Below are 27,024 nucleotides of genomic sequence, written 5' to 3'. Positions count from 1 at the left end.
GCCTTCCTACGTTTCTAGCCTCCTACTGTGCCATCTCCCTCCTCGTTTTCTGCACTTGGCTACTTTGGACTTGTGTTTTCTCTTGCCAAAGACTGACCAATTCCTATTTCATTTTTCCCTCCCATCTTTTCCCTTCCTCCATCTTCCCCCCTCCTACCTTCCCTCCCTCTCTCCTCTCCTCTCTTCCCCTCTTTCCTTTACTTCATCTCGGCTCCCTCATCTTCTTCATTGAAAAGCCTTCCCTGTCTTCTTTCACTATGGCAATTTCCTCCCTTATATGTTCTCATATGATCCATCTCTCTCCTTTCAGGCACTTTATTTTTTAATTTTACATACTTTGATTCCTTGATTAATGTCTACTTCTCTAATAATCTGTAAGCTACATGAAAGCAGGCACCATGTCTCTTAGTTTTTTTCTCATTGTTTCCCCAGTACTTAGCACAGAGCCTGATACATAATAGTTGCATGCTGAAGAACTCGGTCTATTTGCCTCCTCCCTTTGGTTGTGAGATTCCCAGCTCTGTCTGGGCTGTAATATCTGCCCTACCTCTCTTAGACAACTCCCTGGACTTCCTTCTGACTTTGGACTTTGTTTTTCTAGATGGTAATTAATAGCCTTAATTATAATAACAATAGTTACCATTTATGAGTACTATATTGGCCAAGGACTTTACATATACTGTTTCCATTTCCTCCTGAAACTGATAAGCCTATCCTTGAAGAAATGACTGTGACATAGATGGGTTAAATAACCTGTCGGAGTCCCACAGGGGTGGAGCCAGGGTTTGAGCCCTACCGGGCTCTAATGCCTGTGCTCTTTTCCTATGCTACAGGCCCTCCTAATAGTGTCATTCCCTTATGTTAGGTTAGAAGTTTCTTTAGTCAAGCTTAGTGCCATGGAACCACATACATTGGACCAGCCCGCAACTAAATACCCCACTCCAACACAAACATAAGTACTTGGTAAATGTAAATAGTACTTTGCTTGAGATTTTCTTAGAGGGTACTTAGTTTCCCTTATGCAGTTTTATTGGTGTGAGAGTGGATTTCCAAACAATGTGATTTTCTTAGACCTGTGCACTTGGCTTCCCGTGAGAACCCCCTTTACTGGGAGTCACAGAACTTTTAACCTTAAATATTTACAATCTTTGGGAGGGTTCTAGGTGACTATATCGGAAAAGCCAAGACTAATTAATATTTAATTAACATTTTCTATGTGTCAGGTACTTAGCGTGGTCACATCATTGAATCCTTCATGGGAATAATTATTTCCATTTTACAGATGAGGAAATGAAGCTCAGGGTGATCCATTCTGACCTAGCACTGTCTGAAGCCAAAGCCTGTGCTCTTTCCAGTTGCCTCTGGCAAAGATCCCAGTCTGGGATAAGACTAAGACCCTTGGTCCAGTACTGAAACAAAGAAGAATGTTTTCCAAGACATAGAAGCCACCTCAGGTAAATATGATTGTTTATCCACAACCTCAGTTGCCAGATGGTAATTAGGCATTGAACAGAAGGAGTTGTTTCCTCCAGTTCAGAGACTGCTCCCAAAATTGTTTGCTTTTCAGAAAATGTTAGCTTCTTCCAATAAGCCTTGGGTCTATCAAAACCTGCTCTTGTACCTTTCCCCATCTCCCAAAATCTCCACCCTTCTTGTGGTCTGAGTAGAGCCACCATGTTAGGCATCAACTAATATGACTAAATAAAGCCTTCACCGCTCATTTCAATCTGTGATTTCTTTTCTGAGTAACTCAGACTAGAAAATTAAGACATATCACAATGGGCAGTTGGGTCTAGTAGTAGTATTATGGGTGATTTTTATTTCCTTTCTATGTTTTTTATATTTTCTAAATTTTCTACATTGATGATGTATTATTTTAAATGAAGAAGTTTCTAATATTTTTTAAGGACCTCATTACAACATTCCATGGCTAACACTTCTGTTCTTTGTTGTTGTTCTTTTTTAAAATTTTTAAATTATTTTTTAAAATTTATTTATTTGAGAGAGAGAGTGCACACGCATGCATGCATGAGCGGGGGTGGGGGGGCGGGAGGGGCAGAGGGAGAGAGAGAATCCCAAGCAGACTCCCTGCTGAGCACAGAACCCAATGTGGGGCTCAATCTCACAACCCTGAGATTATGACCTGGAGCCAAAATCAAGAGTCAGAAGCTTAATCAACTGAGCCACCCAGGCCCCAGTTGTCATTCTTTTTAAAAAAATATAGGCTCGGGGCACCTGGGTGGCTCAGTCGTTGGGTGTCTGCCTTTAGCTCAGGTCATGATCCCAGAGTCCTGGGATCGAGTCCCGCATCGGGCTCCCTGCTCGGCAGGAGGCCTGCTTCTCCCTCTCCCACTCCCCCTGCGTGTGTTCTCTCTCTTGCTGTGTCTCTCTCTGTCAAATAAATAAATAAAATCTTAAAAAAATAAAAAATATAGGCTAAAATAAACCTTTTGAGGTTAAGTTTAAGTTTAAAGTCACTTGGGAGAGATTTGCTGGTAAAGTGGGCTGCTTGACTCACTTCAAGAGAGAGCTCAAGGGACCTGTGGCTGGTCCCCATTCAGCCAAGTGAGATAGCCGGGTAAGGCAAACCCAGGTTCAAACAGGGGGACAAGGTCTAATTTCCAGAATGCTTGGCAACCTATAGTTACGGCAACTGGTTGGACATCTGGTCATGAATAGACCTTTTCAATGCTAGGGGCTTTCTGAGCTACCTCATCAGCATGACTGTAAAAGTTTCTAAACCCTTTCATTGATCACACTCTTAGTCCTGAATCACATGCCATACCCATTTTGAAAGCTGCATCAGGACCTGCCTTTACCCTTAGAATATCTACTCTTGCCTCATCCTGTTTGTGGCCTCGCTTTGTTTTCAGGCTCAATACACAATACTTCTTTCTTAAATCTACTCTTGATCTTCCTCCTCAACTCTGATCTGGATCCTCTCCTGATATGTTGTCTTACCCTTTCTGGTCTGACAGACATAAGTCTCAAGAGATTAACCTAAACAGTGTCAAGGCGTCAGATGGAGTCTCAAGCATTCTAACTTGCACCATGGCAGTGGGACATCTTGGAGAATACTGTCCGGAAGTTCATGTAGGTGGCATCTTGGACATCAGGAAGCAGAATCTCAGACATAGAGGTGAGGGTTCGTGGTCAGGATCAGGGCTCCAGTTCCCACATGAGAACCAAGGATAAGTCAGATAATTGGAACGAGAACTTGGAATGGCACCCACAACAAGAAACTGGTTCCATGCACATGGTCTTGGGGGCAGAGTTGGCAGGAGAGGGTAGATTTGGAAACCTGGGCCTTAGTTTAAGAAGGGACTTCTGCTGGGGGTATGTGAGATGGGAATAGGAGAACAACTTGGGAGCCCAGTAGTCAATGCAGGACACCATGACCAAGGATGCCTCTCAGGGATAGTGATGTGATAACCCTCAACTGGGAAGAGTGGTTGCTTAAGCATGCTGTCCTCAAGTCCTTACTGATCTTGGTAGTGGGTGAGCTGAGTCTGAGGGAGAGGGCAGTAGCATATCTAAATATGGATTATTGGGCGCCTGGGTGGCTCAGATGGTTGAGCGTCTGCCTTCGGCTCAGGTCATGATCCCAGAGTCCTGGGATCAAGTCCCACATCGGGCTCCCTGCTCCTTGGGGATCCTGCAGGAGCAGAGAACCCTCTGCCTCTCTCTCTCTCTCTGTCTCTCATGAATAAATAAATAAAATTAAAAAAATAAATATGGCTTGTTGCATCAGAGTGTGCAGGCAACAGTAACACATAGGGTGGGTTAGGGTGAGTAAAGGAAAATATGTCCTTTGGCATCATCTCATAAATATGTTTTCTCTGGACATTTGTGCAAAGTAATATGGTAGATGGAAAATGCATGGATATTTGGGTCAGGTAGATTTGGATTAAATCTTGGCTCTGCCACTTTCCAGTTGGATGACTTTGGCCAAGTCTATGAGTCTGTTTTCCCATCTGAAAAATGAGGTTAAAAAAAAACCTATCTTGCTTGGTTGACATAAAGAATAAATGAGGTTATATTTACAAAGCATTCAATACCCATAACAAGCCCTCAGTATATTGTACCTGGAGGGAAGTTTTCCCCCAACACCTTATGCGAACTAATCGTATTAACACAGGAGGAGGACATTCTGAAGAGGAGAAACAGGTATAAATTTTTACTCTGACTATATAAGAGATATTTGTTCAATGAAGGAAAATCAGAACACATAGAGAGGTAAACATTATAAAACAAGGATTACTTAAAATTCTACTACCCCCAAGAGAGTTATTATTAACCTTTTAAAGTGTATCTTTTCAGATTATACATATATACACATACATATATGGGATTCTAGAAAATATGGTAGTTACTCTCTTGTGACCTGCTTTTTCACTCAATAGCACATCATGAACAACTTTCTTTTCTACTCGGCATATCTCTCAATAAAATTTTCTATGACTGCATAGCAGCCCATAGTAAGGATAGTCCATATTTTACAAAAAACCCGAGTGTTGAACATTTTGTTGCTTAAAATTTTTAGGCTATTATGATCATCCCTTATGGCTAAATTTCACATTTTTAATTTTTCTGGGAGTGAAATTAATGTAGGTTATTATTGCTGGATCTTTCCAGGAAGGGAATCTGAGTGAGAATCCAAAGAAAATAATCCTGGTCATTAAATCACCTCTTTCTAGTTTCCCATGTGTATTTTTTTTTTAGTGCGAAGGTCAATGGAAGAAAAGACAGCTGCTTTGTCTTTTATGAAAGAGCTTTCAATACAGATTTTTTAAAAATTAAGTAAGGATTTTTGCCTTTATTGCACTAAGGCATAAATTCATTTTAGAAAAGTTGACAAAGACAGAAAAGTAAAGGGGAGAAAAGTCCCCCCACTGTTTCAGCCATTTTGGTCTGTCCTTCTAGACTTTCCTTTATTTATATTTTTGAAATGTGCAGATAGTTGTGTTTGTATTGTGTGTATACTGTTGTGTCTTGTTTTTTTATTTGTCCTAGAAGCCCCCACATTTTTGCAGGTTTTTCTAAACACATCAGAAACATCATTTGAATGTCTGTGTTGGCAGTGTAGCTTTGGATGGTCTTGTAGACTCTTGTAGACTGTGAAGGTTTAGCTCCAAATCTTGCCCTCTTTCCCTAGAGAGACCCTCATATCCCAGTGCCTAGCTAAATACTCTCACCAGTTATCAGCATCCTTTTCTGCACCAGCATCTCTTCCAACAGGTTCTTGTTTTCATTTTATTCATCTCCTTTACCCTTTCTGCTCTATCTTCTCTTTGCCAGGGATGTGCACTCCACCTCCCAGACCTGAGAAGTGAGGACCTGGGGGAGGAGCGGCGGAGAGGTAACCATGATCACTGTAGGTAGCCCCTCTGTCACTTTGTCCTGGGCACATGGCCTCCGATCCATAGAGGTTGAGTCCTGAGAGCTAATGGATCATGTTTCCCACTGAAGAGCAGATTAATCCTCCATATTATGTGGGGTGTTTTACATATTGAGAGCAAACGCAGCAGGCCAGGTTTAGGAGCAGGGCTGGACCAGGACACGTGGGTGCCCTGAGCAGGCTAATAATCTGGCCTCCTTTCAAAAGGATATTCTCTAAATATTTGCCCAACATTCATTTGGAGTGCTGTGTAGGAGGAGGCAGGGAAGACTGCTGGCTCAGCAATCACTCCCTCTTTATTGCCCTGTGCAGTTCAGTTCCTGGCCCTGAACTTGCACACCTCACCAAGCAACAAAGAAGCCTGGAAAGCAGTCTAGACACCATCTCTGGTCACTTAAGCACTCTTGGGGGTTTGCCTCTACCAGGAGGCAATGGTGGAGGGCCTGGGAGAGCCCAACAGCCTGTTTACTAGTGGTATGACTCTGGCAAATTCCTTAGCCATTCTGGAAGGAGTCTTCTTATCTGTAAAGTGGGAGATAATAATAGTACTGACCTCAATGGGCTGGAAGGGTTTAAATGAATTAATATATATATAAAATAGTTAGAGATGTTCCTGGCACGAAGCTACTGCTGTATGTATTATAATCATGATGTATTTTGTATAATAATAAATATCATTACTACCATTATTCTCATATCATGCTTACTCTCCATAATTCTGGTAAAGCTCATTTTCTTCCATCTCATTACATTTCCAGTGATGTTTTAGTGATTCTTATAGACTGTTATCCTGGCACCAACCCAGCTGGCCTGCACCTAAATCCAGCTTGGCTTGGGAGCTTCAAGTACAGTGGACAAGCTCCAGTGGAGCTGGTGTCTGTGTGGGGGGGGGGTGGGGGTGGGGGTCATTGCCTGATCACTCTATCTACAGTATAGCCCTTGGTTAAAAAAAAAAAGAACTTCATCTTCCACTTGGGAGATGCTATGACAGGCAGAAATGGACTTGGGGGGAACTGGTAATTTACTAAGCGTAGGTAATTCTCAGCAAGAGAAGAGGCATCTCCTTTAGAAGAACCAGGAAGAGAAAGAGGACTTCTCCTTCGAACCAAGTGAAATATGCCTCCTAGGGTCCTGAGACAGTCTGGGGTGGTAGAGAGTATGATGTTTGGGCTTTTGAACCAGTCTTAGTAACTGAATGACCTCGAAAAAAGTAACTAACCTCTCTGTGCCTCAGTGTCCTTATCTGTAAAAGGCTGTATCGTGCTGATAAAGGAAGAAATCCGAGGTGCCTGGAAGGGTTAGGTGCCCAATAACTGTGACTTCCCTTCGAGACAATCAGAGAATGGGCTCTGCCAGCACCCTTAGTGCCCAGAGCCTAGAAGTGATTGATACACACGTGTGAATAACCAGGAAATCCAGGGCATCCCAGAATGCACAGTCATAGCAATAATACCTACATTTATTGAGTCCATCCTCTGTGTTGTTGCTAACACTTCATATCTACCACTTCACATAATCATCCCAGTAATTCTATGAATTCAGAAGCTGGGACTAGGAAGTGGGGAGCCTAGGCTCACATCCCCTAAGATCCCAAGGCTAGTGCCTATATCCACTGGATCTAACTCGTTGTCCCCTCATCTTCCACTTGGGGAGCTTGTGTCAGTTTTGACTCAATGCTGGAAAATCACTCTGGTAAACAGCTTTAAACAAATAGAACCATCTAATTGGGGAACATTATACTAGGTAGTCTAGTGCCTAGGCCATAAATCAGCCTTTTAAATTTTATATTGCAATACAGTTGAAATGTTTAATAATTATTGCCAGAGAATGGTATAATGCAGTACTAAAAATGAGTAATTGAAAAGTCCATCAAGGCAGATGAGGCATCTTCTCATTGAATTGCTTGAATACTTGAATACTTCACATAATTATTTCATTCAGATTTATGATCAGCTCAGCAAAGTGTACATCTCTCTATCCTGCTCTGCCTGTGGCTGTTCAGGAAGCCTTTTTCTATTGTGCTAGCACCTTCTGGGATGGACAAATGGATGTCTCTTGTACATGGAGAGGACTTTCAATGGTTTGACTTCATTTGGCAAAGGACAAAGTTAGGAGTGAAATTTCAGTTTGCTGAGGACCCTCTGTGTCCCAGGCACTGTACTGGAGTTTATATGCATTAACCATGTTGGCTCATTTAAAGTCCAAAACAGTCCTGGGAGGGGACTCTGTTTTCCATCTCACAGAAGAAACTGAGGCTCAGAGCAATGGCGTCACGGAGTCCGATTTACCAGGCTTATAGTGAACTCATACCTAGCAGTCTGGCTCTGAACCCCTGGCTCTTCCGCTGTATCACTGGCCTCCAGAAACACCCTGTGTGCCCAGAGAAGGCTTAGATTTTTGGAAAGAGGATTCTGGTAAGGTCAGATGCAGAAAAAAACTAATCCCAGCCAGATTTTATTTGCCGCTCTGGCTCTTTAAACATTTGAGTTGATCCCCCATCCCAGCCTCAGTTCTATCATTCTTACAGTGTCAGTACCTCCAGGCACAGAGGGGACCCAGCCCTGTCTCCATGGGGGCCCCAGCTCCCCACGGATTCAGCCTCCCTACCCTGCCCAGATCATCCAAAGCCGTGGGCTTTATCGGAGATACAAGCTTATCAGCCTGCCTCTCCCAAGAGCCTGTGGAGTGGGAGTTCTTGGCAAATTTAGTTCACTGGCAAGTGTGGACAGATGGCTGCTGGGATGAGCCAGCAACCTTTGTTTCTGGTCTCACCCATATGTCAACATGACCCCAAATGAGGAAGAGTGGGGAGGAAAAGGATGGGGCTACCTTACAGGCAGGAAAAATAATATCAATTCTTTTTTCACATTGCATTTAGAAAATTATAAATAGAAAAGTGAGACTCTCTGACTCTCCCCTACCCTAGCATTGGACAGTGACATTTCCAGCAGAAAAGTGATTTTTCTCCCCCGAAGCCCAGTCTCCTCCTTACCTCTGATGCTTGGTTGTACTCTGCTTGAGTCAGCGGGTATCAGCACAGGATCTAAACTCTGCTCCCTTTGCCCCTAACCCCTCACCTTGAGGATAAGGTAAGGTACTGCTGAGGGTTATTTCACAAGAGGTTTAAACAGGTCATCAGATGCCTTCATTCTCCAGGATACAAAAGCATGTCAGGTTTCCCTCTCAGTTTTTGTTTTTGTTTTTTGTGTTTTGTTTTGTTTGTTTGTTTGTTTTTAGCGTGAAAACAGCAAACATCGTGCATGGATTTATTATATCTTACTGAATATGGTACATGTCTGTGAACTTCTCCACCCCTGGGGGAATGCCAAACTTCAGTCTTGCTAGATTTGAACAGTAAGGAAGGCTCTCTCTTAAGGAAGTAGATTTATGATAACTCTCAGTGGTTATTTGTCAAACATATCCAATGTGGTCACCAGTCCATGAATGCTGAGCACTTGCAAAACAAATCAAATATCTAGAGAGAATGCATTTTGTCTCTGTGTGCCTAAAGGTAGAGGCTTGGGGTGAAAACACTGATCCAATCATGCAGACAAGAGCTTGAGGCATTCCCCTCTGCTAGGGTGAGGCACCCTGAGCTGGGGGCAGTGGGGAGGGAGCCAATATGAGGGCAGTTCACCAGCTCATGGATGACAAGGAGTTCTCCAAGATCGTTACTAGAAGCCCGAGAATCAGCTGTTGTCTTGTCAACACAGTGTATTGTTGGAATAAGAACTTTATTGGGAAGGGTGTGGGGCCAGGGAGAACAAAGGGAGAGAGAGAAAAACAGGCAAAGGAACAATAGATGGAGTCCTCTTCTCTGGCCGCGGACTGTGTTAAGTGTGTCTATCTGTCATGCCTCCGACTCTCACAGCAATTCCCAGAGGGCCTGTAGCCCTCCCTAGACACTGTTTCTCCTTGTTGCTAGACTGACTGGCTTCTACTTACGGTCTCACTTTACATGCTGCTTCCTCTGGGAAGCCTTCCAGGCCTGAGCCAGCTGTGCTGCACTCTGTACCCACTACCACCCTCATCACCTGGATCCTCATGGCTCCAGTGCTCCTTCGTAGCCTGAATCCAAACCTGAACCACCTGCGGGCTCTGTGAAACTAGTGAAGCCTGAGTCTCACCTCAGACCCACTGAATCAGAAGCTCTGGGAGTGGGACCAGGGTAGCAGCGCTTTTTTCAAAGACCCTAGGTGATTGTGATGGACGCTTGGGATGAAAACCGTCTTGAGTCTAGTCCATCGTATCCAAAAGCTGGGGCTGGCTTACTCACTTACCTTTGTGTCACCTGCCCCCAGCCCTGTGCCAGGCACATCCTATACACTTAATCCATCTTTGCAGAATGAATAAGTGAATTAATTAAAATTAAAGAAGTCTTACCACTCCTTTTTCAGAGAGGAGGAAACTGAATCATGGAGGCAAGAATCACTGGCACATGGTGGCAGAGTTGCCATAAGAGGAGGGTCTGGGGGTGAGCTCCCTGTCTGTCCGACTGCATTATCTGTTTCCAGTGCTTAGAGCTGGGTCTCAGACGGAACAGGAGCTCAGTACAGGCTTACTGAATGATGAATGCCCCCGGTCTCTCTTTATAAATCAATCTCTTTCCACTCTATCTTGCTAGCAGCCCTGTCTCTGCCATTATCTATGTGGCTTTGCACCAATCACTTCTCTCTGGATCTCAGTTTCCTAAAATGAGGACATTGGGCAAGATGGCCTTGAGGATTCCTTCCAGTTCGAATCACAGCTGACTGCCCCATCTACCTATACTGTCACTTTGAAGGATGAAAGTCCAGCTCTGAGGACAGCACCTTCTGCACATAGCACCTGCCTATTCATCAGGAGGCCCCTGGATCGCTCCTTCCAGGCTTTTTTTCTGTACTTCTCTCCCCTCCTTCCCTGCTTCCTGGCTCTCTTTACTTTCTCCCTCCCTCGGCGAGTTTTCCCAGGAGGCAGGCTGTGGTCAGCAGGAGCTAGCCTTCATCTCTTGATCGGCCCTCGCTCCAAAGAGCAAATCCATAGCTCAGAAAATGTAGTTATTAATGTAACATCCCCTGAAATCCAATTAAAAGCACCGCCCGGTTGATGTAGTTATAGCACTAACCAGGGAAGACGGGAAGTCACGTTTGTGAAATGTGTACTACACGCTCGCATGTTCGCTATGTTGTCTTATTCAAGCTTCGCCTTGACTGCCTGCCAGTGGTACTGCTACAGAATCCCTCCCCAGCACCCACAGAGCACCCACACTCTGCAAACACAGTGGCAACCTCCTCATTTCTCTCTCTGCTTCCATACTTAACCCCCATAATCCAATCCCCCTGCAGAAGCCAGAGGGCACATTGAAAATCATAAATCAAATCATGTCACTTCCCTGTTGAAAGCCTTCCAACGGCTTTCCACTGCACTGACGATCCAAACTCAGGGATACCAGCCTGCGACTCCCCGCATGTCATCTCCTGCCACTCTCGTCGGCCCACCGTGCTCACCTCTTAAACACACGCTCCACTCCAGAGCCTTTGGTGGTTCCTTTGGCTTGCCTCCATCCTACGTGATCCTACCCAGAAATCTTAAAGAATTAGGAAGGAAAAAGAGCGAGCAACAAATTGAGATGTACTCCAGACTTCCGTGGCAGCTGGCTTTCCAGGTAAACCAACATGAACCTGCTTTTAGCTTTGCTCCTCCCCTCTGCTTTTGTGTGTTCTGCTGCGGGAAGGGAGAGGACACAACTTGCATTCTGCAGATAGAGTCCAATGCCCACGTGAAATGTGGTCAAGAGCCAAATACACAGCCTGCTCCAGCCCTACTGAAAGGCCCCAGGAATTTATAACTTGATATTTTTAGATGGTAAGGGAACAGAAGTTTAGGGGAAAGAAGCTAGAATTTACTGAGCTATGTGCCAGGCCTTTTAAGCATGATTTTGCTGAATCAGCAGACCAACCCTCTGAGATAGCTAGTATGATCCTTTATTACCAAGGAGGAAAGTGGGGTTCGGGGGAGTTAGTCATTCCCTGAGAAAACACGCAGCTTTCCTAATGGATGGAGCCACTAGTCTATCCAGCTGTACCCGATGGCAAATATCAGGCTCTCTGTCCTCTGTCCATCTTCCCTGACTGAGCACATCTCCCCCCACCCTCCCCACCCCCCCCACCCCGCCGCCCCACGGGTGGGGTAAACAACAATGTATGGGTAAGTAAGGATTAAGATATAAAAGTGAGAAAAGGCTGTTTTTCAAGAGCACATCTGAAGCTTCCATTTACCTGTGCTAATTGTAATATCTTAACAATAAGTTGTTCTTAAATATTCATTAAACTGGATCCCTTAAGGGCTTGTACTTGAGAGCTCAGTTGGCTGATATTCTGAATTCCTGACTGTAGTTGAAAATAACCAAATGTCTTTTCTCCCAAAGCATTCTATAGTTTATAGCTTGGTAACCAATTCAAAATGACCCTCTGCTCAACTGGTGCTTTTCTGCCTTCTTCTTTTATTCTGGAAACTTAACGGTCAAATTTCAACAGTGTCACCTGCTAAGCCTCCCGCTGATCTCTCTTTCTGGATGCCTGTTGCCAAGAGAACAATCCCGCTCTCAACAATAGAAACAACAATCAGTGCTTGCACAAAAGACTTGAGGACAATGGGAGATGTGGGTGAGTTAATTATGGTCCTAGCCACTTTGTTCCTTACAAATAAAGGGCATGGGTGATCGGTGAACCTGAGTAATGCAAGTCACACTACATACGAGAAATGGGTTCTCGGGGATCCAGTATATGTCCTCTCACAAACTTCATTTAGATCAGAAATATCCACACTGGTAGGTCCTTGGAGGAAGGAGCCAGCGCCAGAGCAGGATTGGGAGACACACATTCTGGGGGAAATCAGGGAACTCACCTAACCTTCCTGGACTTAGGTGTATTCCTGTGAGAAGCGGCTCTGTGGTACAGAAATCCCCTGCAGTTGGGCGATACATGGTTCTGCTGTCAGATTCATCCTGTTTGGTGCTGAATGAAGCCAGGGATTGGATTCTGGGGCTCTGAGGCCTGATTTCTCCTCATGCAGTCCCCGGCCTGGGAGATGGCAGCATCCAGGCTGATGACGATGGCCCTCAGCCCGGAGCTCTGCTCCACTTACCACCTCCTCCCTGAGGGCACCCTGGGCCTCGTAGGTACAGAACGGCCGCATCTTTGCAATCTTGGTCTACGCAGCTTCCTCCAAAACACAACCTCTTATTTCTCATTCATTCATTCATGCATTCATTCATTCATTCAGCAAATGTCGATCACCTATTTGCAATGTGCCAGATACTGTGATACACAGTCTGGAACAAAACAAAAAATGGTGCCTGCCCCCGCTCTGGGTTATAGTCAGCCAGGTGAATCAGACATTAGATACCTGTGTTTTAAAGGTAAGAAATACAGAAATGTACAAAGTAGAAAGTGAATTGTGTCCATGTTTCCACTTCCCAGAAAAAAGCATTGTTTAATTGCTGGATCGTATTATCTTGCTGTTCCGTGACTTCATGTTTTTTCTCTTCATATTGTACAAACAGCTATTTCCATACATCTATGTCTACCATGCATTTCTAAATGCTTGCATAATAATATGTGCCAGACCTATACTCTGTATTTCATTTGTTTCAAGTTCCTTAATTCTCAACAAAGCTTTGTGAGTTAGTATTACAATTATCCCATTTTACAGCTAAGGAAACGGAGAGTCCCAGAAAGTTTCCCAGAGACCTGAGGTCACGCGGCTGGCCTATGCAGAGCCAGGATTCAGACCCTGGCAGTCGGATTCTGGAACGCCAGCCCTTAGCCACTGTGCCCAGCATTCCGCTGCCAAGATGTACTATCGTTTGTTTTCATCAATCCTGTATGGCGGACTTTTAGATCAATTACCCTCTTTTTTTTTTTTTTTGGGTTATAAACAAGGCTGCAGTCAACATTCTTGTACTTGTATCAGCCTGTACTCCTCTCATTCTGCCTGTTGGCTTCATTCGTAGAAATGGAATTTCAGAGTTAAAGGGTGGGAGCATTCTACGTTTGATACACGTTGCCAAACCGACAGAAATGTTGAATTAATTTGCACTCCCACCAACTGCATTCGATAGAGATGGCCATGCTCTTCTCAACCCTTGGCGCCACTGAATCTCTCTGGCAGTGACCACTACTACCTCCTCACTGCCCAATCCGACAGCTCTGTACAGCCTTTTCCTGCGCAAAGCTCTACCACATGGACTACTATGTGGACCCCCGCAGACACATCCTCCTGGAAGCTCTCCCCAGGCTTCTCTAAGGGGCCCTTCTTTGCCTCCCCTCTCCTCCCACAAGCATCCCCTACTACTCTAAAAGAGAAATGCTGAAGTACTATTATTATCCCTCTTTTACTAAGGAGGACACTGAGGCATACAGGGATTAAGGCACTTGCCCGTGGCCATAAATCTCCAAAGCGGCGGAGCTAGCTTTCAAATGAGGGCCGTCTGGTTTCAGAGTCCATATGCTTGAATACAATGTCAGACTGCCTCTCAGCCACCTGGATGCTAAAGAGCCTCAGATTTAATGTGCCCCCAGGGGCGCTCAATATCCTCCTCCCTCATTAACAGCCTCCTCCTCCACACTCCCCTTCCTGGTCAAGGCAGAAACTTGGGAGTCTCCTTGGACTTGTGCCTCTCTCCTCGCCCATGGCCAATCAGTTACCTTCTGAACATATTCTGAGCTATTCTGCGGTGCCTGGCTTACAGTAAATGCTTAATAAATGCTCTCTGCTATTACCAGACTCTTCATGGCTTGGATGCCCCTTCTGTCTTGTCTTTCACCATCCAAAACCCTTCCCCCCACTGACCTCACCTGATCTACTGGCCATTCTTTTACTTTGGGTCTTTGAATACTATATTGTCTCCTCTGCTGTGAGTGCTCTGTGTAATACATTCTCCCTAACTAATTCTTCTACCACTTAGCCCCAGTGTCACATCCAAGAGGAGGCCTTCCGATTCCTGCCCCCACTCCCGAACTGACCTCCCAGCATGCTCTGCTGATCTCCATGCAGCCCTTATCTACTGCAGTTTAATCACTGGTTTGCTTATCTGTTCCCCTCCCCCTGTCAACCCTGCTTTCCCAGACCAGGTTATAAACCCCTCAGGATTAGAACAGAGTATCTCAAACTCAGTCCCTTCCCTTCCCCCTTCCCCTGCCCTTCCTCTGCCCTTCCTCTGTTCTCTACTCGATTATGGGCATCGTTCAACTAGGAATTTCTGTGTCCTCTTTTAAACCTCACAGCAAACTTCAACCTCTAGTATGTTTGAATCCATTCTTTCTCCTCCATTCCCAAGCGACTACCTGGGTGCTTTAAGATCTCAGCCTTGAGGGGCACCTGGGTGGTTCAGTTGGTTAAACATCTGACTCTTGATTTTGATTCAGGTCATGATCTCAGGGCCATGATCTCAGGGTTGTGAGATCAAGCCCCGCCTTGGGCTCTGCACTGGGTGGGGAACCTGCTTAAGATTCTCTCTCTATCCACACACCGCACCCCCCCCCACCACTGGCTTGCACTCTCTCTCTCTCTCTCTAAAAAAAAAAATAAAAAGTAAAATCTGTTAAAAAAAAATCTCAGCCTTGATAACTTTGGCAAAGCAGATCTCTTTTTTATTTGGGACCTAGTGAGGGCTTTCTGCAGAGCTGAGAGGTGGAGCTCATTGTTTGAAAGGTGCTTCAAATTCCAACAGAGGTCCTCTGCCTCTATAGATTGAATATATCCCTGCATTGTAACATGGTTCACCTCTTTCAAATTAGCAACAAGACCCAGTGACTCTGAATAGTACCTTGCCCCAGTGTTCTTTCACAGAAGAAGGTAAGTAAAGAATTGCTCAGTAGCTCTGGCAAAGACTTCTTAAAACTATGTAAAGTATAAGTTAGTTAATCAATCAGGCAAGCGATCAATAAAATATAACACTAAACACAGCATTCAATAATAGTGAGCTCTCATTCTAAGTAGTCCATGATTCATGTGTTCAGTTGATAAATTACAGAGACTAACAAGTATGAAAACACAAGGAGCCTGAAAATAGTGGGTGTGATGCATCCATTATCAGAAGGCACATATTTTTTCAAGATATTTAGCTAGTCCTAGCAAACCCAACAATTAACTTTTGCAGTGCTGAATAGCAGCAGAGTTTTGGTGAAGATCTTCCATCTGAGGGTCTAATTTTGTAAATATTTAGAAAGGCAGCATGGCCCCATGAAATATGGTTGACCCTGCCATTTTTTGGCTTGGTGACCTCGGGCAAGTCGCTCGACCTCTGATTCTTCATCTGTAAAATGTGGATAAGAACCCAGTTCTGTCTCCACCACAGGGCTACCATGGGACTCAAATGAGAGGATGGATGGGAACGTGATGTCAGCACTGCTGAGTTCTCTAGAAATGTAAGACACATTTTGCAAAAGGGTCAGTCCCTATTCAAGCCAGATAAAAAAGGAGAGAAGCGTCACTTACAGATTATTAAACAAAAATAATGATAAACGAATTTTAAGATCCTTCAGTCAATGCTTAGTCTGGAAACAGGGATCTTAATTTAAAAAAAAACACATTGATACTGATTTTTAAAATCAGTTTGCTTCGTTTATTTTTTGGCTTTCCCTATTAACTAAAGCAGTGAGAAATTTCTAAAACATAAGTGTAACTGTTGTTATTTATAACTTCATTGGCTTTCATCTCAATGAAAATGCTTTAAAGAAACAATGTCGTTATTTCAGGGCCCTAAATTCAGTTATACTTGGCCATTTGTTCAGTCTCAACTTGGAAAGTGGTTTGTAATATTTTCCTTAATAATGAGTACTTCTGGAGAGCAAAATTAAGTTTCTCATGTGAACATAGGAAAATGCAACTCTATGCCAGGAGGGCCGCTACCAGTTCAAATGGGCCTGACAGCAGCACTAGACCATACAGAAGTCCCCCGGGCACCAGCAGTCCACAGGCACCTGCAAAGGGGGCTAACAGCTGCCCCGCAGAGTTGCAATGCCCCGCGTCCATTCTGGAAGCAGTCTGCCATCAGCTGGCGCACAGTACCACACACAAGTCTCTCTGGCCAAAGCCGGTGCCTGGCACTTACTAAGTGATCACCAAGTGGTGCCTGGATTGGAACAAAACAATGGCACATTCCCTTCTGCGGAGATCGAAGTAATTGTGTGAGTCAGCACCAAGCTTCCTGACTTTCCCAACTCCAGTCCCCAAAGTGCTCCTAAAATGATCATTTTAAAATTCTACTTTGAAAGTGTTAATTTTAGATTAAACCAGATATGAGCTATCTTCCATTCTTTTTGAACAAGGTTGGGCTTATATTTCTTTTTTAATGTGAGTATAAAAATATAACAGGAAAAAACCTTACGCTGAGAACTTGTTTTAAAGCGCCCATTAGCAATAAATGAACAGTATGTTCAGTTGACTTTACTAATTAAATTTAGAAAAAACAGAACCAATGCTATAGTTATGTGGGCCCTTTTCCAAATAAATGCATGAATAAGTCGGCTGTAATTTTGGTATAAACGTCCACCTGGATTCATACACTTTTGCCTTCTTGCTGAACACAGAGACAGCACAATGGACTCGTTCTGGCAGATCCGTTTGCTTCACCAGTTAAACCCTTTTACAGGTTAGTGCAAGTGGAAAGTTCACAGATGGTAGACCCACCATACTAGTTTCCTGAACCACTTAGCTGCTTGGTGGTTCAGTCAAATGAATCGTATTAAATGAGATAGGGTGTGACAAGTGCTTTAAACCTAGCAAGTGAGCCCATGAAGTGTAGACACTGGCACTATACCCACAGAGAAAAGAAAATTCTTGAGGCATCACCAGTAGGGTATCCAGGAACAATAGTGTCTGAACCCGCTATGAAATTCTCTCCCTTTTTCGGCCTTCCCTTTCCCTGCCAAGGAATAGAAAAAGAATTAGTCCCAAGATTAGGTGGCCCCAGGGCATAAGTCATCATCTGCCCAGGCCTCTGTGGCCACCTGCACTTGACCCATAAGAAGGAAAGGCAGTGCTTTGGCACTCCAGAGAGTTCTGCTACAGTCCTGGCAGCATGGGCATTTCCCCAGCCTGCTATGAGCAATTTGGCTAAGGTAGGTAAAGCCAGAGGAGCCCCAGAGCCCACATATTCCCTGGGGGTGTCCCGAGCCCCTGACATACCGCACAGGGACAGCATGGACTTGCTCTAACTCCCAGGAAGAGCTACTGCCAAACTGCCAACATGGTGAGCATTGAGATATTCCCAATATCTTCATGTGCTTTTTTTCGGTGGGAACGCAAAGTCTTTATTACTGAGCTTCTATTTATCCATAGCTCGAAGTGTCAATCAACCAAGTCTTTGGAACATCAATTCACAAATTATCAAAAACTTAATCATGTTCATAGCTCTTAACAGATGAATTTCATTCTGGGAAACCATTTTCATGAATTAATCTAAAACATAAGAAAGGGCGCCTGGGTGGCTCAGTTGGTTAAGTGACTGCCTTCGGCTCACGTCATGATCCTGGAGTCTCGGGATCGAGTCCCACATCAGGCTCCCTGCTCGACGGGGAGTCTGCTGCTCCCTCTGACCCTCTTTCCTCTCGTGCTCTCTCTCATTCTCTCTCTCTCAAATAAATAAATAAAAATCTTAAAAAAAATAAAATAAAACATAAGAAAAGCTTTATTGGTCAAAGATTTTTTCCCCCCTAAGTATTTATATAAGTAAAAAACAGGACATAATCCTCAAGCTACAACTCAATGAGGAAATGTTAATTGGACTATTTTGGGCCTATTAAAAATGATGTTTACCCAGAATTCTGCTTCTAAGATTTATACAGATACAGGTGAGTATGTGAGTGTGCACACATACACATATGAACATGCATATTGGTTTGCAATAGAAAAAGAGGTAAAAACAATCTATGCAATGAAAGATCCATTAATAGTCACATAGTCAAATGGTTTATACAATGAGATTTTAAAATTTCATACCTCTATACCTTTGTTCTACAATAAGAATATACTATTTTTTATAATCAAACTACCACTTCAAAAGTATGAAAGCTATTTCAAAGGACTGGGTCACAAATCTGTGTAAGAAGAGGTGGACTTCTGACGTAGTTCCTAGGAAATGTCTCCTGTGCATTATGTCCCTCAGTTTACAATGAAAGATATGGTAGGTATTCCTCCATTTACTTCCAAAGACACAACACGAAGGTGCAAATGCCTGGCATCTGGGGTTCCATACCATCTCCCATGAGCACGGATGCCCCAGCTTATCATTCTTCCCCAGAACACAGCACCAGACTCTTCTCTTCCCAAACTCTAGATAGTCCCCACCAATTGATCAGAACCAACACACAAGACAAAACCCGCCTTGGCTCCTCAAATCTAAGATGCCGCTGAGTGTAGGGGGCATCGGTGATACCATAACAGTTTATCTGGGGAGAAGGAATCCTCCATTTCATGTGTGTATCGATTGTAAGATGTATTTTGATTTCCCACTACAAAGGTAAAATGGGCCTTTCAGAATCGATGGAAGTTGCCGTCGCCCACCCTGGTCTGTGATAGACCCTCCTTTCTTGCCCTACCCATGGGATTCCAAGCTTACTGTTAAGAAGCCACAGCACAGACGTAAGTCAGTGGGCAGGGCTGGAATGGGGGAAAGAGCCAGGATCTGGAAACAGCTGGCAGATTCAACAGGCAGCCTGGATTGGGCCAGGGGCAGGATGGGGTCTCTCACACACAGCCTCTCCCCCAGCATAAGTTTCTAATTTAATTACAGACAAAACTTCAAAAGAACCTGCCTTTTCACTCTACTATGCTTAGTGCTCCCCTTTCTCTTAAGACCACAGCAACTGCAAAGAGGCTTTAACTTTTTCCTGTCTACAAAAAACCCAAGGGAAAAAACACCCCAAAGTTTGAGCCAGTAAATAATCCCTCGGAGTCTGTTTCCTCATCTCTAAAATATTTATAACACTTTCTTATAGACGGCTCGTAAAGATTAGAGTTAAAGGAGATAGGGGCACCCAGGGCATAGCCTGGTATCCAGAAGGCACTCAATACATGCTAGCCATTACTAAGAGTAGTACGGGGGTAAACGTAGTGAAACTATTAACACATTCTCTAGGGGGTGTGCTTGACCCGAATGGAGCCTAAATCTATAAACAGGAATAGTTTTTTAAGTTGCTGACCTGTCCAGATATGTCAGAACTGTCTCTTATAGTCTACCTTCCTCAAGAATAAGTGCTCTGGGATGCACTTAGAAATTTAATAAGGTGAGCTAGATTTCCCCCAGCTGGGTAAACCAGTTGCTTAAGAGGCAGTGTATTCAATAGCGGCAATATAGTGAACAGAACTCAAGCAGCTTCCAATGCTGCATTTGAGTTGTACAGACCCCAGGAAGATCCTACTCAATATCCAGGCAACACAATGAATGGGACTTTGGGCAAGTGGGGCCACAAAACCACTGGTGGGTCAGAGAATTTGGGGAAACAATTGTCACAAAGCCCCTTAATTCCCCCCCCTTTTTAAAACAGAATGGCCAAATTGGATTAATTTGCAAGTCTTACTCAGAGAGTAGCTCTAAAATGACTAATTATCACTCCTTTACTAATAGAGTCAGATTTTTTTAAATTCCAAAATCCCCAACTAGGATAAAAGCTGCCCAAGTAGAAGTGGAGTGGGCTTGGTTTTCTCAGTCTCTAAGCACCACCCCCATGCCCTTACCAATGAAGCAGACAAGGCTACACAGAGTGCGTTCAAAGAACAAGAAGCAAAAGGACTATCTATTCAATAACCTGCATAATCAGCCTAAGAATTAGCAGAAGTTGTTAGCATGAGCCTCTGGGACTGCCTGGATCCATATTCCCAGCCTGCAAGTTATTCTGAAGGAGAAGCAAGAACCTAGGTTCAGGCTGGAACAAACTGATTTAGTAACGTGTGGAATTACGTTTGGAGGATGGCATTACTGTTAGAAACAGACCCACAGGGAAAAGACGTAAGAAATATCATAGTCACTGGGGACCATTTTGTGCAGGGACAGGCAGCACCTCTCCAATGAGGTAGGATACATAAACAGACATATATAATATTTAACAACTAAGAAACACAACATAAAATAGGGCTACCTTTTTGTGCAACAAGCACTTATTAATTAATTAACTACCAAGAACTAAATTTTGTGGTGCTGGACTCTAGAGATTCCAAGATGATTAAAACATGCTTTACCTTCAAGGGGCTTGCAGTCTAGAAGAGTGAGGGCAAGAGGTACAAATTAAAGGAAAATTCACCCAAACCAAGGCCAGTGGAAGCCTAAGGTGGCTGTGGCTTCCACTGGGGGCTGGGCTGGCAGAGGAGGAAGAGGAATAGCTTCAGAGAGGAAGTGTGGTTTAGTGGAAAAAACGTAGGCATAAGCTATGAATCCAACTTAATATAGCATGTAGACAGCAAATATCATCACACCTGGCTTACCTGCCTCAGTGAGTTTGGGTAGCTGTGATCTATTGAGAAACAGGCTCGCATCGAGAATAGCGTAATCACATTTCCCCATATACAACACGCACACACGCACGCACACACACACACACACACACACACACACACACATGCGCGCGCACACTTTGCTCACTTAGGTTACCTGCTTGGCCTATGTCAGCAGGAGCTTTCCTTTCAGCAAACATAAAGTTTCCACATTCTCTGCAAGCGCCCATCCTCCCCCAAGCTCCTCCACCTTCACTGGCCTCACCTTCTGCCTCATGTCTTCCCCTCCAACTCTGCCTTCCCTTTCCACCTCTACACTTCTCTCTGCCATGTCCATCTTTCATATCTCTGCCTCTTCCTTTCCAGGATAAGCTGCCAGGCTGCTCCTAATCCCATCCTGCTCTCACCTCCAGATGCTAATCCTCTTGTATCTCTAATCTTTCCTGTCTACCATGGTTTCACCAATAGCCTAAGTCCAAATAGGCAGCCTGAACCCTGTCTTGAGCTCCCAATTCAAATTTCCAACCAATAATGGCCTTTCCAACTGAATCATCTGCTGGGCTTTCTAACAGGGGCAAGATGGAGCTGTGACTTTTCCACCAATCTCTCTCTTCTTCCTGTATCTGATCTCCACCCCATCATTATTCCATTATCCATTCATTTCTTCCTGCAATATGTATTTTTGGGGCATCTGAGTGTGTCAGACAACATGATAAGCGCTAGGAATATAATGGCTGCAGTCATCAAGTGATGGGAAAGATGGACTTTAAACATATACTCTTCAATTACAAACAAAATTAATAGCTGTGGATTTTCTACAAAGGAAGGATACATGTGTAATGAGAGCATATAAGAGCATATAATGGTGCTAAGGAAAACTTTTCCAAGGAAGCAACTGCAACATCTATGCTGCAATCTGAAGACTGGGTAGACATTAGGTAGGAAAAGATGGGTTGAGTGTTCCAAACAACAACAAAAACATTTATTTACAAAGGTCCTGGGGCAGGAGGGAAATTGGAGTATTCAAAGATCAGTGTGTATCTACAGGCCAAGGAGCAAGGGGGAGATGATGTGAGAAGAGAGATAAGTAGGGGCCAGACCTTGCTAGGCCTTATAGGCTGGTATGAAATTTTGTCTCCTTCCTGAAATTTTAGTAATAAAGTGACCACCTTCAACGAACAATTATTGAGCACCTACTTTCTACTGGGCACTTTTCTAGATGCTGGAGGCACAGGGAATATAGCAGAAGATGAAAGAGAGTCCTGACCTCATGGGGCTGACATACTGGTCCTACAGGCACTGAAGTGCTTGGCAGAACCACTGTGAGGTGGCGAAAGTGAGAGCAGGGAGGTCACTGTGCTCACCCAGGGACACATGATGACAGACTGGACCAAGACTGAGCTGAGAAGAAAGCTGGCGAATTAGAAGGGCACTTGGGAGGTACCATCAATAGCACTTAGCAGGAGATCGGTCAGGGAATGGTCAGTTTTTGTTTATTGTGAGATTTTGGGTTGTTATTTTAAAAAGGGAGAGTCATGAAAGAAGTCCTCCAATGGGAAAGAAAAAACTGGCTCTACAAAAGGGAGAAGGGGCCGTTGGCCACTGAAGGCTCCCAAGGAGGTTAGAGAGGGAGGTTCTCGGAGCCCACACAGAGAATGTAGCCTTGGGAGGGGGGAGAGAGTGCTCCATTAACTTAGCGGGAGGGTGGTGAGGAAAGATGCAGGTAGGTCGATTAACTTGATACCAACAAGTTAAGGAGTTTTGGTCCAGGAATTTCCTGTGTGTGTGTGTGTGTGTGTGTGTGTGTGTGTGTGTGTGTGTGTGTGTGTGTTGTTGTTGTTGTTGTTGTTGTTTTTCCTATAGAAAAAGAGACTAGGCCATTTGATAAGAGTAATGTAGAAAGAGGTAGAGAAAGGTGAGAAATGAGAGGAAATCAGCAGTAGGGAAATGGGAAAGAGAAACTTCCAGAATAATTTAGTCAGATTGCCAGGCAGGTTAAGGGCCCTCCAAAGGCAGTGATGTTAAGTAGATGTGTGTGGCAAGCAGAAAGGTCCCCCTAAAATATATTCACCTCCTAATCCCTGGAACCTGTGCATATAACCTGACATGGCAAAAGATGTGATTAATTTAAGGATCGTGAGAGGCGTTTATCCTGGATTACCTGGGTGGGCCCTAAACGCAATCACATGCATCCTTAAAAAATACAGGCAGGGGGGCTGAGACAGAGACACAGGGGAGAAGGCCATGTGAAGACAGGGGCAGAGACTACAGTGATGTGGCCACACATCAAGACTGCCGCAGCCCCCAGAGACTGGAGGAGGTGAGGAGGGGATAGAGGAGGGGATACTCCTCTAGATCCCCCAGAGGGAATGCAGTCCAGTTGACACCTTGATTTTGGCCCAGTGAAACTGATTTTGGACTTCTGGGCCCCAGAACTACGAGAGAATAAATTTCTACTCTTTAAGCCACCAAGTTTGTGGTACTCTGTTACAGCAGCCCCTGGAAACTCATACCATGTCAGTCCACCTAGCCACACTGCAGTGAGACTTTCTGCAGGGCTCAGAAGCAAGCACACAAAGAAGCAGAAGACATGCTCGTTCAGGGTTGGAGTCTGGCCAGGTGGGTATGAAGACAGGGATAAGGAGGTTCTGGGTTCCAGCAGGAGAGTTAGTGGGACATTGAGTTTAGATGAGCAGGGGCAAGAAGAGAGGAGGGGGCGGTCAGATGGAGAGATAGCAGAAGGCTCAGTGGTCTGGCTGCTCACCACCCATGGCCAAGCAAGAAGCCTCAGAGTCCTACCCAGCCCTTCATCTGTTCCCAGTATTCAACTGGTCAAGAACCCCGGCCATGCAAGCTCTTTAACATCGGTGGTGAATATTCATCTCTTGATGGGTGGGCCTCATCATCTCTCCCCTGGCTCTTTCTACAACCTCCTAACCAGCCTGCCTGCCTTTGGTCTTACATTTTCCAAATCCTTCTAGATTGATAAGAGTTATCTTCCCCAAATGCAGATTTAATTATAATTAATTATAATGTCGTCCCCTAATCTAAAACTCTCCTCCTCTTGCCAACAAACATATTTCCATCTGCAGTTGGTAAAAAGATAAAATCCATAGCCCTAAAGTGGCATGGAAGGGCATTTAGATTCTGGCTTTCCTCAGTTTCCTCTCGTGCCCCAAGCTATGCACTAGCAATTTGGAATTCTTTGCCATTCCCAGACCATAGCACTGTTTTCCATGCCTCCAGTCCTTTGGCCTTGCTCTTCCCTCTGCCAGTGCCACCCTCTCCTCAAGCTTTGAAATTCAGCTAAAGATTAGCTTCTCCTATGCTCCCCTAATAAGAAGTGCTAATCCTTATTAAGTACCAAATGTATTAGACATCATGTTAAATCCTTTCCTTAGAACTACCTCATTTGATTCACCCAGTGAAGTAAGTACTATTATTACCATTCCCCTTTTACCAGGAGGAAGAAATGGGCTTAGAGAGGCCATGGAATAGAGTTGCAGAATCAGGATTTGAACTCAAGTCTCTCAGGCTCTAGAGGAGAACTGTCAACACTGTATTACTGGACCCAGTGGGGATGACACCTCTTTTGTGCTTCAGAAGCCCGCTGTGCTTACCCTTAAGGAGCTGTGGTAATGATTATGAAAGTTATGGTAACTAATGTTAAACCACTTAACTATGTGCCCAGGATTCTGATTGTCGTTTGTTGGTTTAACCTCTTCATTATTTCTATTTTTTAGACAAACAAATGGAAACTAGGAGGGCTCAAGTCACACAGTTAGCAAGAGTAGAACAGGGATTTAAATCCATGCTGTCTAATTCAAAAAGCCACAGTCTTAACTTATCCTCCCTCTCAGCCCGAAGTCTAGAACATGGCAGTGGGCAACAAACGTTTAAGTGAAGTATGAATGGGCGTCATTATTACATAGATGGCACTTACAGCCATAGGAATGGATGAGCCTACCTTGGAATATAGAGAAAGAACAGAAAGGGACCCAGGACTGAGTCTGGGGGAGGGCAACATTTAGAGCAGTAGGTCTCGGTGAGGGCAATTTTGTCCCCAGGGGACATGTGACAGTGTCTGGAAACTTTTTGGGTTATTACAACTGGTGTGTGGGAGGGTGCTACTGGTCTTCAGTGGGTAGAGGTCGGGGATGCTGTTCAACACCCTTCAATGCACAGGACAGCTGCCCCCAACAAAGAATTATCTGATCCCAAATGTCAATAGTGCTGAGTCTGAGGCACCGATTTAGAGGTCAGGTAGAGAGGAGAGGCAAATAAAGCCACAGCCATAGCCAGAAAGAAAAATAAAGAACACTGGGAAGACATGAGAGGAGAGTGTTTTAGGACACAGAAAGTGGTTAGTCCTCTCTGACACTGAAAGATACGTAAGAAGTGTCTACTGAAAACATGGAGACCGTCAAAGAAACTGGAAGAACCAGATCAGCGGAGTAATAGGGCTAAATCCAGGCTGATGGGCTTAAGAAGTGAATGGATGGTGAAGATGTAAGAAAAACAGTAGGTAGGCATAACTCTCTTGAGATACGTGGCTCTGAAGGGGGAGCAGAGAAAGGAAGGTCGTGGTGGGAGGAGATGTGCAGTCCTAGGACATTTTGGGGTTTTTAATGATAGGAGATACTGGTGGTACTGCCTCCTCCCCAGCCTGGACCCCTGACCAGCCTTCTCAATGGTGCCCTGGTTCCCTCTCCTCTTGGTTGGATGCCTGTGCCTTCTCATCCATTGTACCCCTGGGTTCGTCAGTCCTGAAAAAAAATCACACCACCTGTTCACTTGGCTCCCACAACCAGGCTCTTGAGGGTTGATGGAGAAAATTTCAAATCTAGTGTGAAACTTCCTCCTAGGAGTCTGTTTTCTAAACTGGGTCTCTCTGTCGTTAGGCGGTCTTTCCATTCACCTTGTGGACTTCATACTTATTCCTGCCCTTGTTCCCAGCCTCTTCCAGCTCCTCAGTCCTCAGCCCCGTCCTTGCTCCTCTACAGATGAGCTTGCCTCTACCTACTTGAAAAACACTTGTTGAGCATGTTTCTGGCCAAGCTGTCCTCAATGTTTATATATTTCTTGAAGTGTGGTCTGTGGGGCATGTGTACTAGATTTACCTGGGGTGTTTCTTAAGAAATGCAGGTTCCTCTGGCCCAAGTCCTCACCCTCATACACGCATAGGATCAAATTCTCTGGGTCGGGGCCCAGAGAGATGCATTATAAACAAGAACCCAGGAGATGCTGATGCTTGCTACAATTGGAAAAACAGTGTTATATATTATTTGATCTTCTCAATAAACTTGTGAGGGAGATATTACTATTAAAGTCTGAATTATATGGAGAGAATCCTATGTGAACTCTGTCACCTTCATTTCTTGTTCATCAGATTGTTGTATATTTTCACTGGTTTCCTTTGCCTTCCCCCCAACCCTCAAATAAAGAAGCATTCCCTCCCACCCCTGATCAAGAGTAGGACAGTAAGTCCTCTTTAAAAGGTTGCCTTTGATCCAAACCCTCCTTTTGTAATCGTCCCACAGTTTTTGGACATTCTGATCTTTTTTTCTTTTTTTCACTGCTTTTTTTTCTCTCTGCATTTCAGTTTGGAAAACATTTACTGACTTATCTTCAAGCTCACTGAGCCTTTCCTTGGCCATGTCTGATCTATTGGTGAGTCCAACAACGGTTTCTTCGTATCTGTTACAGTGTTTTTGGCTTCTAGCATTTTCTCTTGATTCTTTCGTAGAAATTCAAATTCTTTGCTTATATTACCGTCTGTTCTTGCATGTTGTCCACTTTTTTCCTTACAGTCCTTAGCATATCAGTCACAATTATTTTAAATTCCCAGTCTGATAATTGTAAAATCTCTGCTCTAAGTCTGGTTCTGATGCTTGCTTTGTCTCTTTGGACTGTGTTTTTTCTTGCCGTTTAGCATGCCTTGTAATTCTGTGTTGAAAGTTAGACACAGTCTATAGGATGATAGGAACTGAGATAAATAAAACTTTAGTGTGAGGTTTTCTGTTTATCCGGTTGGAAGTTAGGCTGTTTTTAATGTTTGCTGTGGCTGTAGGTGTCAGAGGCTTCAATTCCCTCTAGTATCCTGATTTCTGTCTTCCCTATTATCATTTGTTTTCTCTAGAAACTCCTTCTTA

General features: G+C 44.2%; 1 protein-coding gene across 2 annotated transcripts in view; it reads right to left on the bottom strand.

Annotated features, from left to right (window-relative positions):
• Positions 1 to 27,024, bottom strand: part of SPON1 (spondin 1) — a 248,970-nt gene that overhangs the window by 187,668 nt on the left and 34,278 nt on the right. The window contains exon 1 of one of the 2 annotated variants that reach the window (XM_027577774.1): positions 10,885 to 11,022. The exons of the other annotated variant lie outside the window; for it this stretch is intronic. The gene's annotated coding sequence lies outside the window, so the exon portion shown is untranslated. Of the gene's footprint in view, positions 1 to 10,884; positions 11,023 to 27,024 lie in introns of those variants that run through there. 2 annotated transcript variants of the gene reach the window in all.

The sequence above is a fragment of the Zalophus californianus genome, chromosome 11 (assembly GCF_009762305.2).
Source record: "Zalophus californianus isolate mZalCal1 chromosome 11, mZalCal1.pri.v2, whole genome shotgun sequence".
NCBI classification, from domain to species: Eukaryota; Metazoa; Chordata; class Mammalia; order Carnivora; family Otariidae; genus Zalophus; species Zalophus californianus.
This window is presented reverse-complemented; position numbering and strand designations above follow the sequence as displayed.